Here is an 11,181-nt window from a genome sequence, read left to right as displayed (position 1 = left end):
CCTGAACTTTTAGCTCCTCAAAAACCAAAGTGTAAGAGTAGGAAAAGGTTTAGGTTAGCTGCTAGTTTGGATTTCTGATGATCCCAGCAGAGGCAGGCATGCTGCAAAAATGGCAATAAATCAAAACACAATGACTTTTGGAGCTGGTCGCGCGCTGGCATGAATACTTAATGCACTGTGCATGTGTGCAGAGCCAGAGGTAATTTCCAGTTCCAGTGATAGTTACATCTAAAAACAAGAAACAGCACATTGTTTCTTTTACAGCAGCTGAACACATGTGTTCAGTGATCGATTTTAAATCACGCAGCTGTAGTAATGGAGTAATTATATCCTCCTGTATAAAATATATGTCAGATCGGCTCTCGTGTGCGCCGTGAGCAGAGCGCAAGAGGCGGAATCTGAGAGTTCAGCAGGTCAGCTGAGAGGAGGCTTTGCTTGAATATTTCCAGGCGATTAAATTTGGTGGTGAGCGTCTTGTGAAGACCCTCCAAACTCTGCACCTGGTTCATATTCCATTCTTACAATCTGCTTTCTTTGGACGCTGCATCTTCCTCTTATTTGATTTCAGCTCTTTGAGATATAAAATACACGCTGATGCTTAAAAACTGTCTTCAGGGATGAGGAGGTGAGGTGGAGAGACGGGCCTTCCGAGGAAAAAGAACTTTATTGAGGTTTGGCAGCATGCTGTAGACTGAGACAGAAAGCTATACAGTATATACAGCAACAATTATAGGATCTATTAATGCTTTTTTTGTAGCCGCCACTTGAACGAGTCGATCTTGGATTCTGTTCAGGCATTTTTATGAGACACTTCAAAGCACTCATGGCACCGAAGTTTCCTCACATGCTTCCTGTCGCTGCTGAACAGTGTCAGCGAACACATCATCTGATCAGCTGGACGCTGTAAACGCAGAAACCTGCACAGACCTAAATCCCCATCTGTCCAACAGTCAGGACGCTCTACATTTAGGTTTTTATTACTGAGCGAACAGAGGAGGCTCCAAGGTTAACAGATAGCAGTAAATTCCTGTGCTTCATGCCATTATCTTGAGTGAGGGCACGTATAATGGATCATGAAGGGTTTACTGGTACTCCAAAGTCCTCTCTGGCTACAAGGATGGAAAGCTACTTCTGCTGGCAAAAACAAAATAATTCATCAGAGACATGAAGATATTCACGTAATCAAAGCTGGAGACAGTCGATGCCGCTGTCAGCATTACCGGTTTAAGCTTAGCAGAACGAGGAGCTGACTGAGCCGTTTTGTAGCCATAACCTGCACTGATCCAGAAAATGGTTTTGATTCAGTCTGGTTAAAGGAAACGGACGTACATCGCACACTGTGTTGTCTGCCATCGCCATCTTTGGTTTTTGGAGCCAAGGGTGAGGTGCAAAAGGTGAAAGTGACTCAGAACTCGAGGAATGGCGCGACCCTTTGGGCAGCGAGTTCTACCCTAAAAAAAAAACTGCATTATGATCTATTTCACTCTGAATAGAACTACAAGTTTCAACATTATCACATGCTGAAGAAGACCTGTATCTAGAGACCGAGACAATAAAGTGAAAAGGAAAATGCTGACTGAGGCAACATCTCAAGTGAGAAGTTCTTTGTGGAACTAGAGGAGCTGCCCCCTGCTGGACACCAAAACTTCCTCAAAAACATCCATTTTCTTCTACTTATCCTTTTCAGGGTCGCAGGGGTGCTGGAGCCAATCCCAGATGTCATAGGGCGAGAGGTGGGGTACACCCCGGACAGGTCACCAGCCTGCCGCAGGGCTAACACAGAGAGAGAGACAAGATTCACACCTGGGGGTGATTTAACCTGAACCCACAACCTGCATGTACTGCAGGAGGAAACTGGAGAAAACCCACAGAGAGAACATGCAAACTCCACACAGAAAGGTGGATTTAAACCCAGACCAACTGACCACTATGCACCCCCCTCGTTTTAAATGTGGAGGCTCTGTCTGTCTTTTAATAATGGTCTTGACTTTATACAGCCAGAAGTCAGATTCCATTCATTTTAAACTTGGATCCAGTTTTATTCTTTTTCATTAAAACAACGTTGTTAAAGTCAATCATAGAACAGCAGGAAAAGAATAATTTCATTGCAAAAACATAAATTACAGGATTAATATTTTCCCCACCCACCGTCAGGGAGCTTCATACTTTACTGGGGAACAAACAAACAGTGCAACTCAATTTGGCTTGAAGAGATTTTCATGGTGGAAATACTCTTTTATTTATCACTAAACACATATATATGACACATACTATCATATCAGTGTGACATCATATATCATATGATTTGACCTCCACCCACCCTCATTAGCCATGCCCCTGCACGGCAGTAAGGAGCACAGGTGATGCTAATTTTCTTAAAGCTGGCTCACCTGCCTCAGGTGTCCCAGTGAGCCACGGTTGTCAGTCAGACCGGAGCTGCCTCAGCTACAAATGAATGAATACATTCTTTTTTTAATCTGCTTATCAGGTAGTTTTCCATCCCGTTCAAGGCAGACTATTTAAACTCTCAGTGACCTGACTTCTGGTTTGGCCTTACACCGGTATGCTAACCTGTGGCCTCTGCTATGTAATCAGCTAACCCATAGTTTGGTGTTTACTTCTGGACATTGTGTGGAGGAATAATCTGTTTATGCTGATGGTGGGCTTGTTAGCAGGTTTGAGCTGCATATGCTTTCCTGATCTGCTGAGAGGCTACTGCTACACTTCATTAAGGTAAGTTGGCTGCTCTGTGCTGTTGTTGATGTTGCTGTTCAGTCACAGGCTGCAGGCTGGTACCACTAAAGCTTAATTAAGGTCAGATGGATGTCCTATGCTGCTGCTATTGCTTGTGTGCAGTGCTGCTAGATTTAACTGGTAAAAGTAGATGTTGGCAGTGCCTGTTTACTGTGTACCAGTGGGTGCACTGACAGATAGTGTGTTGCATTTCTGCTGAATAAAACTTAAAAAAAAATGTGATTAATCTGCTGCAGGAGCTGCAGTTCCATATGGTTTCTTAGACGGTAAATGTAATCAGAAGGTGTAAGTCACAGTACATTTAAACTGATGTGTTTCATGCATGTTTTTGGGTGAGTGTTGTGGCTCTGGTTGCCTCACAGTGTGCGGCTGGAAACCAAATGGTACAAAGAGTACCCAAACTCAAAGATAACGATCCACCCAAATTAATTTTTACCAACCCATTTACAGGAAAGAAAACCAATCTGGCAACCCTGATTGTGTTGCTTCATATTGATTTAATTTTCCATGCTGCTCTTAAACTTTAATATGAATGTCTTACAACACAAAACTGTTCCTCCCATTCAGCTCAGTGGCAGAAATGACAGCAGTGGTTTTTGTGTCACTTTGTGTGACTGTTGTATCATAGTTTAAACTTGCAAACCGAAGCTACTGCTCACCATCACCGTCCTTCAGCATGCTTTATATAAGCGTACAGCTGCATGATTTTCTGCTATGACTGGGATAATCTGGAAGTACAAGCTGTGACTCATGTACTGTAATCATCTGCTACATTAACGCATCGTTGCTTTGTGTGATAGTAGTTTAGTCTACATCCATCAGTACCTGCAGCTATCTAATGGTTTTGTGGTTTAAAGTTAATTATTACCTAGACTGCCTCCTCTGTGCTGTGTTTGATGGATGCTTGCATACAAACATACACACAACTGATATAGCTAAGGAGCCGTGACTGACTTTAAGCATGCCTTTACAGATTTGTGTGTTTGAGGTGGATTCTGCTTGGTTTGAAATGAGTAAAATATGTGCAGAGAAAAACAAAACGGCCATATTTGTCATACTTCACATTCCTGCATTTTGTGGCTTCACGATAGTAAAGATCTCTTGCTGAGTTTTCCGTCCCTCAGACTGTATCCGCGCAGGCCAGGAGGAATGTAATACTGTAGATCCATAGATATTTTAAAATGAACTGCATCTGCAGTTACTGAATCTTAAATATTACTATATTGTGTACCTTTCTTTGCCTGATGTAGACAGTTATATTACTGACATGTTCTTCACCCATCTCAGTGTATAAGTGGGATTCTGGCACCATCATTCCCAGAGTCAAGTGTGGAGAGAAACTCTTTCCTTTAAAATGACTCATATCATCAAACAATTAATAGCTGATAACTGTTTCTCTAGTTTCCCACCATTTAGATTGGACTTATTGTCAACTGGCACCCACAACAAACTCTCTGCTCTGTTATCTCAGCCGCTGTTGCTCATCACTCCACAGGCTCTATCAGCTGTCTGCAGAAGTAATTAGATCATCTCCAAAAACACAGCTTCAAGCTGAGAGACTCAGCCTTCCACTCAGAGACGAGAGAGATGTTAAAAGACGTGTGCAGTTAGAGGTCGACCACAACTGTGATCCACAGAGATGCGGTCCAGTAATTGAGGATACTTTGGCTGACACTCAGCCCCCGAGATGATTTACAGTGTTCTGATGGTTTTCCCAACTTCGGGGCCTTGGCGTCGCAGACAAAAGGAGTCTGTGCTGCCAGTCGCTCAGATGGATGAGACGTGAATGAAGCTAAAAAGGAGTGAAAGCCTGGAGTCTAAATCTGTAATCCACGCTGCGTGCAGCTCATTGATGAGGTGCAGCAATGAAATGCTTCCTCTATAGTGCGTCTGACAGCACAGCCTGTTTGTGATATTCAGAGCCAGGAGTTTTCCCAAACGAGAAGCTTTCCAATACCAATTATAGTCTCAAGTGACTTTAAAGAGTCCAGAACCCTTTCTGGTCGAGGACCTCTGGCCACTGGTTTGATTTTTGAGTAGCTCAACATCAGTTTTTATCGACTTGAGGAAGCACTTTGTTAGCCGCGTCCAAGCAAGAACCCCGTACACTTATCCAAGGAGTGGTAGGAGGCATTGCACCAACAGAGCGCTCTCTGTGTGTGTGTGTGTGTGTGTGTGTGTGTGTGTGTGTGTGTGTGTGTGTGTGTGTGTGTGTGTTTTTTTTCTTTGAGTGTCAGGCTGGATAAGAGAGGCAGGACATTAGAGAGCAGCCAAGAGGGCCTGGGTTTTCCTGGCACACAATAGCAGGAAGTGCTGCCACACTATAAATGGAAGCTAAAATAGTGGCAAAACTCAGTCAGCAAGGCTTTTCTGCCACCAGCCAATAGGATTTACGGATTCATACTACTTTTTTTTTTTTTTCTTTTTTTAACCCCCCACCCCCACCCTCCAGCTTCCACACTGTGATAATGGAATAGGAAGGAGAACCAGGAAAGTTGTAGACTCGGGCCAGAGTGAGCTGTTATTCAACAAATAGCTTTTGAAAGTTGATGCTGGTGGCTTTGGTTTTGAATTGGACCTGCCAGTGCTCGTAATCGAAGCCAAAATTGTGAATAAGTCTGACCACTTATCCCATAAACTTTCTAAAGACGTTCAGGAGATTCATTGTTTCCTCCAGAAATGTGTTCTCTGGATGATGGAAACACTTTTTAATTTCATCAAACTGTTTATTTTTTTTAGGCAGATTAACAACTTCTGGACCTCCCTTTTTTTTTTCTTTTTTTTTTTTTAAAGCTTTCCAAAACCGGCAAAAAAAAAATCCAATAAACTCAAACCATATCTGTAGCACCAGTGTAACTCTGAGTAATTTGGCACAAATCATAGTGGAGGTTATTCAAAAAAAAAATCACAACTCTCAGCTCCTGCCAAGTTCTTGTTGAATTACTAATTCTGAAAAGATTTATAAGTTCATCTGTATTCGGAAACTCGCCACAATGCACCTCCTTGAAGAACTGAGTTTTGAGCAGACATCAGCAAACACTGAAGCTTCTTGTCTTGTTGCAACATGGAAATATTTGCTGGGACGGTCTAAATTAGACTGGTGACCTGTTCAGGATGTAAAGTGCCTCGTATCCAGTGCCAGCTGGGACTGGGCCCAGCCACCCTGAAATGCACAAGTGTTTAAAAAAATCAAACTTAGTTTAGGAACTCAACTTTCATTTATGGAGGTTTGGTTTTTAAAGCCCCGGTTTGGTACCATTGTGACCTATTAGGATTAAAAGGGATGAGAGATGCAGTGAAAAAGTATTTGCCCCCTTCCTGATTTCTTATTTTTTTGCATATTTGTCAGACTTGCATGTTTCTGATCATCAGACAAATTTGAGTATAAGGCAAAGATAACTTAAGTATATACAATATAGTTTTTGTTTTTAAATTATGTCATTTAAGGGAAAAATCTCTCCAAACCTACCTGCCCTGTGTGGAGAAAGTAACTGCCCCTAAACCTAATAACTGGTCGTGCCACCCTTTGCAGCAAGAACAGCAATCAAGTGTTTGTGATAAACCGGCAGTGAGGCTTTGACATCGATGTGGAGGAATTTTGGCCGGCTCTTCTTTAAAGAACTGTTTTAATTCGGCCACACTGAAGAGTTTTCAAGCATGAACGGCCTGTTTAAGGTCTCAGTCAGATTTAAGTCCAGACTTTGACTCGGCCACTCCAAAGTCTTTTTGTTTTGTTTTTTTGGATAGGGGTGTTTTGCTTTTGAGCCATCCAGAAGTGGATTTGCTGGTGTATTTCAGATTATTGTCCAGGTTAGCTTGACCTTCGGGTAATGAACTGATAGCTGGATATTCTCCTTCTGGATTTTTTATTTATTTTTTTTGGTAGAGAGCAGAATTCATGGTTCCATCAATGACGGCAGGTCATCCTGAAGCAGCAAAGCAGGCCCAGACCATCAGACTGTCACCACCATGTTTGACTGTTGGTCTGATTTCTGTTAGTTTATGCCGATGTAACGGGACTCAAACCTTCCAGAAAGTTCAGCTCCTGTCTTGTCAGTTCACAGAATTTTTCCCCAAAAGTCCTTCAGATCATCAAGATGTTTCTTGGCAAGGTTAGCTTGATATTTGGATCGCAGCCATCATGAACTCTGACCTTACCTGAGACAAGTGAGGCCTGCAGTTTTTTAGATGATGTTCTGGGTTCTTTTGTGGCCTCCTGGATGAGTTGTTAGTGCGCTCTTGGAGTAATTTTGGCAGGCCGACCACTCCTGGGAAGATTTGCCGCTGTCCCAGGTTTCCTCCGTTTATGGATACCTGCTCTCACTGTGGTTCTCTGGAGTCCCAGAGCCTAAGAAATGGCTTTATAACCCTTTCCAGGCTGATAGAAGTCAGTGACTTTTGTTTCTCAGCTGTTTTTTTAGATCACAGCATGATGTGTTGCTTTCTGAGGTCTTTCAGCCTGTTTCGTTTTAAAGCCAGAGGCCAGAGTAATTATCTTAAAAAAAAAAAAAAGGCTGGATGGAGATAGCCTGGCTTTCTCCTAAGGCACCACTAACATGTTAGTTTTGGTGCCAGCCTTTCTTGGTTGCATCCTGCAACTTCTTGGAGTCTTATCTTACCTTCTGGAGACCAGGCAGCCAGCGGCCTCCAGAAGGTAAGGTGCTAGAAGGTATATTTTGTTACTCTTGGACAGACACAGGCTATCATTTTCTCTGTGCTTCCAGTTTTCTGCTAAGGTAAGGTTACCGCATTCTGGTGGCTTTTTGTTGAACATATAGACATGAGATGGGATTTTACAAAAGTCAATAGACTGTGGTCGCGACTATTTCCAGAAACTATTGGCAGACAGACCACTGTTTCACTTCAAATCTTTGCACACCAGGTCTTTTATAACTCGCAGAAAATGCTCCTGAAAATTGACATTAAATCAAATATAATTAGCTGAGGTCCTGCTTGTGACCTCTGACCACAGTTACTGTACAGCAAAAAAGTCAGTGGACCCAAAATGTTAGATACAAGAATGTGGGCTTAAACACTAAATGGATTAACTATGCAGCACTATTTTATAGAGATCTGCAGATTAGCTCAGTCCCAACAAAACATAAAAGATCTCTGAGGGAAAAGTGGGTCACTGCAGCTGCCAAAAATATAATAGAAGTAAGAAAACCATCCACCTGGTGCAGTAAAAATTAAAGATGGCATAGACCGGATGACAGTTTAAAACTACCAAAACAAGAAGCCGCTGGCTGCCTGGCCTCACTGCAGCATTTGTAGGCATTCAGTTTGCTTCTTCTTAGGCATGCTGATATCTCTGGTTCCCAGTTTAAAGTTCATCACTTCTGGAAAAGGCATTACATCCCTCCCTGTCTTGTGCTGTGTGGCTCTTTCCCAGGAGTCCATGAAAAACTTCACAACCTCCCTTAAATGTCAAGGGTAAGCTTAGTGAGAAGAGCAGGCAGGAGGCAAGAGGGGCAGTAAGCGAGGGGGCGAATAGCTACACATCTTCTCCCCTAAATATCTGTGCAAAAAATGTGTAGTTATCAGTTTGAGGAAACAAAGATTTCCCTTTCTGACACGCCATGAAGTGTAAGAATTTTATGTGATATTGCCTTACATTTGAGTCAGATACGCTTCATGTAGAATGTATTGAACATTTCGTCCATTTAACATTTATTTTTAGCTGCAGATTTTTTGGAAGTCAAAAAGTTGTGTGGGCAGAGATTCCTCTTTGGACAGCAATCTTTAGAAGTAAATCATGTGGATTAACCTCCTACCCTCCGTGAAGCAGACAGCAGAGATAATGCATCATTTACAGCACGATCTCTGGCTTCAAACTTGGACGTGTTTTTGACACCGAGCACAGTATTCCCTTCACATTCTTCACTGATGCTCCAATTCAGTCTGTGTCGATGATGAATCATCAGCAAAGACCGAAGTCCTACATAAAGTTAAATTGTGCATTTGTGATACCGAATTATTGTAGCTTTCCACAAGAGTTTCACAACTGCATTGCACAAAAGCTGCTTTTGCATTTCTCTGCTGTAGGAGCATATTTTATCAAACTGTTGTATGACAGCCGAGTAATTGTGCCTTAGAACTGCATGCTTAAGTCAATTCTTCTCACTTTACAGGAAGACGCTGGCTCTCGAGGGAATCCGTGCAGTAAAAACAGTTCTGCCAGCTGATGTGAATTAAGACGTGGGCATGACAGATGGGGTCAAATGCATTCTTCTGCTCCTGGCATCCTTTCATATTCGGATGGAAATTCAAGCATCCATACTGTACGCTGCTGCAGTGTGAAGTTTGCTCTTTGAATATGCAATCACCTGTGGGCATCAAATCCTCCAAAAAATGTCACTACAGACATGGATGTTTCAAGGAATAAAAACTTCTGCAGATGTTATCTGAAAACTCAAAGCATGCATTTAATAAAGAGCTGTGATCTGCTGTCTGAGCTGAGAGCTCCTGACAGTTTCTAGCTGTAGTAAATCTCACCAGGAGCTGAGAGTCGAGCCAAGGGCGGGTCTGGGTTTGTGGGTCAGCCTGCCAAGCGGCGGCTCAGCTGGCATGCCGGCCTGCTCTGAGATAATGTCAGCACATTTGAATGCTAATAGTAACCAAGGACCTAACACAGAGCAGAAATGCTGATAACATTAAATGTCAATAGCTTTTTGTACAAATTCACACGCCGTGAAGTTGATGAGCGGAGCGGGACAGAGGGAAATGCTACGAAAGATCAACTTAAGAATCAGGAAGAGTTTCTATTAATCTTTGTTTGTTTTTTTAAAAACCCAGTAACCTATTTATTTCTTTATTATGGGCCTCAATGCCTACATAATCCAGACAGGTCACAGGACTGCCACACCCAAAAGTCCAGCCCTCACTCTCCTCTTCACCAGCCCCTCACAGCCTAAATTTGCCAGTTTACTCTCAAACTGCCTGCTAACTTTATCTTCAGCATAATTTATACTTTTGTGTAGGTTTTGTTGTAGATTCTGCACAGATCTGACGCAGGTGGCCTTTACCAACATTTGTACTTGTCTGTCAGTTCAAAACATGGTGGCAGCAGTAGCCCCAGATGCATAGGAGGAAACAGCCAGTCACAGTTGTTGCGTGCAGTAGTTACTGTACCAGTCAGGTTGAAGGCTTTCAGAAGGGTTTGTGGCTCTGAGGTAGCTGTGGTGCAGAAGTTCAGTTTGTTGGAGCTTTCTGCTGGTAGTTTGTTGCTGCTGTTGCTTTAAACATGACTAACAAGACCTGTGAAACATAATAGTGAAGTTAGAGGCGACCATAAAAAAACAAGAGAATGGTTTATTTATAACCGTATTCAAACGGGAAGAGAAACTGAGATTAAGAATTTCTTTTGCAGAGTATCCCATGCAGAACTTCCCTAGACTTTTTTTCAATGGTGGGAGATACCCCCATGCATACTCCCAGGTTTGAACTTAAAACCCTTGAACTGGGAGCTGGAGCCTGTCCCAACTGCAGGAGGGTGAAAGGTAGGTACACCCTGGACAGGTCGCCAGTCTGAGACAAAGTTATTACCATTATCGTTCCTCATAAGTCAAGCATCACCCTAATTCCCTAAACATAACCCAATCAGAGGCACTGTAGGGCAGGCCATAACATGACAGAATTCCCATAGTCTCTTCAAAGTAAAAGCCACCTGGAGCAACACACTTTGATTTGTGTAAATTTTTACTGTTTTGTTTTGGAAGGGGCAAAAACCCGAGGTCCGCACCTCGGTGATGTCATAGCTGGTCACGGCCTGTGAACATTTAAATTCTGCACAAAGAACCTGACAAAAGAAATTACCCATGCTGAGACATAGCACAATTACCATTATAAAATAGAGTTTTACATAAACAAATGAAGCTTTGGTGTCTGATTGAAACTACCCTTAAACCAACTGTTTGTGATTACAGAAGGATCGTAAGGATGGTACTAATTTAACAAACCAAAGTACTTAAATGAGAAACGACACGTAGCATTATGTAGAGCCAAAACTGGACTCAATCTGCAGATGAGATAAAATCACAGGTACAGACTTGAGTGCCCTTTTTTTGGGGGGGGGGGGGGCTGCCTTTCCTGAGACTCCTTCACGTCTGGGATCCACACATCTTTACGCTATTCAAACAAGCTGATTGGATGTCTACACAAAGCATGACGCTGTGACTGGTAATGTTGCTAATGCAGTCCGAGGAATCTTGGACAGGTTATGGAATGATGATCATTATCCCTGCTGTGACTCACTCAGGGTAAACATTAGCTTAGCTGGTGGATATTTCTGGCCATGTGCACCTGTTTGCATGTCACAAGCTAATTCATAACTCTTTGAGCGCCGCGCTATGTAAGGAACACATTTCAGCCTTAAACATGTCCATATGCACAAATATACTTGTAGAGAAGAGTTGGATGAGGTAGATT

General features: G+C 42.6%; 1 long non-coding RNA gene across 1 annotated transcript; it reads left to right on the top strand.

The window, feature by feature from the left end:
* The first annotated feature begins 2,333 nt into the window (after positions 1 to 2,333).
* On the top strand, positions 2,334 to 9,094 carry LOC115786483 (uncharacterized). Its single transcript, XR_004020430.1, has 4 exons — positions 2,334 to 2,360; positions 2,489 to 2,561; positions 2,676 to 2,733; positions 8,886 to 9,094. It is a non-coding gene; the product is annotated as an uncharacterized LOC115786483 (long non-coding RNA).
* The last annotated feature ends 2,087 nt before the right edge of the window (positions 9,095 to 11,181 follow it).

Source organism: Archocentrus centrarchus, chromosome 10, assembly GCF_007364275.1.
Source record: "Archocentrus centrarchus isolate MPI-CPG fArcCen1 chromosome 10, fArcCen1, whole genome shotgun sequence".
Classification (NCBI taxonomy): Eukaryota; Metazoa; Chordata; class Actinopteri; order Cichliformes; family Cichlidae; genus Archocentrus; species Archocentrus centrarchus.
Note: the sequence above shows the minus strand (reverse complement) of the source record. Positions and strands in the feature narration are given on the sequence as shown.